The following is a 657-nucleotide window of genomic DNA, read 5'->3' as shown; positions in this document are numbered from 1 at the left end:
CTTCAAGACAAAACTTGACGCTTTCCTCTCCACGATACCAGACGAACCAATGGCTCGTAATGAGACGCAGTTTAGGGCAGCGATGTCAAATTCTCTCATACACCAGATGTGCCATCAAAACTCTTGATTGGACCATATCAGGTGGGGGAGAAGAGCCATGCAAGGAACGTGAAGAGAGCACAGCATAAAGACGGAAAATCACGGTGGTGCACCAGCATGACCGCAGCCACTTGGCTGAAACCCATAAATAAATAAATAAATAAATATATATACATACGTACATAAGTGTTTATATATATATGTATATATATATGTATATATATATATATATACTAGCAGAGATACCCAGTGTGACTCGGCATGAAACTGGTACGGTCATTTATTGTTTTACTTGCTTCGGTCATGTGACTGCAGACTTGTTCTTTGTAAGCCTAGTACTTGTTCTATAGGAGTGTTTTGCCAAACAGCTAAGTTACGGGGTCAACAACACATGAACTTCGGTTGCCAAGCGATGGTAGGAGTACAAACACAGACGCACACACAAACACACATACATATATGTACACATACATGTCTATATTCATATATATACATACATACATACATACATACATATATATGCATATATATATATATATATATATATATATATATATA

This window comes from Octopus bimaculoides, chromosome 11, assembly GCF_001194135.2.
Source record: "Octopus bimaculoides isolate UCB-OBI-ISO-001 chromosome 11, ASM119413v2, whole genome shotgun sequence".
Taxonomy (NCBI): domain Eukaryota; kingdom Metazoa; phylum Mollusca; class Cephalopoda; order Octopoda; family Octopodidae; genus Octopus; species Octopus bimaculoides.
Note: the sequence above shows the minus strand (reverse complement) of the source record.